This window comes from Mastomys coucha, chromosome X (genome assembly GCF_008632895.1).
Source record: "Mastomys coucha isolate ucsf_1 chromosome X, UCSF_Mcou_1, whole genome shotgun sequence".
NCBI lineage: Eukaryota > Metazoa > Chordata > Mammalia > Rodentia > Muridae > Mastomys > Mastomys coucha.
In genome coordinates this window covers 103,604,909-103,605,684 of record NC_045030.1, presented here as the reverse complement: position 1 = coordinate 103,605,684, position 776 = coordinate 103,604,909, and positions in this window count along the sequence as shown.

Sequence of the window (776 nt, the reverse complement as noted above, 5' to 3'; positions counted from 1 at the left end):
TTGAGACAGAATTTTATCTAACCCAAGCTGGCACCAAACTCACAAGTTAGCTGAATCTAATCTTGAATTCCTTCCTGATCCTCCTGCTTCTATCTCCCAAGTATTATTAACTCCAGTTACAGGGAATCTGACACCCTCTGCTCTCCATAGGCTCCTACATGCATGTGGTATATACAAATTCATGCAAATACACAGAAATGTAACTAAATACATCTATTTAAAAAAATTATCAGCTAGGGGCTGAAAAATGGCTCAGTGGTTAAGGTCACTGGCTGCCCTTCCAGAGGACCCAGGTTCAATTCCCAGCAACCACATGGTAGTTTACAAACATCTGTAACTCCAGTTCCATAGGATCTGACACCCTCACACAGACATACATGCAGGCAAAACACCAATGTATATGAAATAAAAATAAATCATATATATATACATATATATGTATATATATGTATATATATATATTCTCAGCTAAGTAGGAATAGAAGGAAACGCTACCACAACAAAGTATATGCACATACAAATATACAGAAATGCTTCAAGTCTGAAACTTTTCTCTTAAGATTATAATAATACAAAGAAGATCTTTGCCACCAGTCAAAAGCAATGGTGGTTCCTGTTCATGCAGTAATGTTTGAAGATTAGGAAAAACAAAAGGGAGGGGAGACAGGAAAAATATTCAGAAGTCTGATCAAAACTGAAGCCACAGCCGGGTGGTGGCACACGCCTTTAATCCCAGCACTTGGAAGGCAGAGAGAGGCAGATTCCTGAGTTCCAGG